A 320-nucleotide genomic window follows, 5' to 3' on the forward strand; every position below is an offset into this window, starting at 1 on the left:
TATTTATTGTATGATACACAATATAATAGTGTTGTGATATGTTATTGATAGTAAAATACAAACTTGCGAAGGATATAAATTACCAATAAATGCTATACTGACAAATGGGTTTATTTTAACTGAGGCTGTGATACTAAAATTAAGATTTTCCTTGATGATGGGCCGAAACGTTGAAGATGTAATATAAATTAATGAAGATGGTTGAGATTATATGAATAATTTTTGTTATTATTCATTAATTTTTTATTAAAACTAATTTTTAAAAATCTTATAAAAAATTATTTGAAGATCGAAAAAAAATTCAAATAAAAACAACACAG

At 22.5% G+C, this 320-nt stretch overlaps 1 protein-coding gene across 1 annotated transcript in view; it reads right to left on the reverse strand.

Annotated features, from left to right (window-relative positions):
• The window catches only part of LOC106682382 (uncharacterized), a 15,927-nt gene that overhangs the window by 14,916 nt on the left and 691 nt on the right, over window positions 1-320 (reverse strand). The window lies entirely within an intron of this gene.

Source organism: Halyomorpha halys, unplaced genomic scaffold (assembly GCF_000696795.3).
Source record: "Halyomorpha halys isolate HHAL.00 unplaced genomic scaffold, Hhal_1.1 Scaffold410.1, whole genome shotgun sequence".
In the NCBI taxonomy this organism is placed as follows: Eukaryota; Metazoa; Arthropoda; class Insecta; order Hemiptera; family Pentatomidae; genus Halyomorpha; species Halyomorpha halys.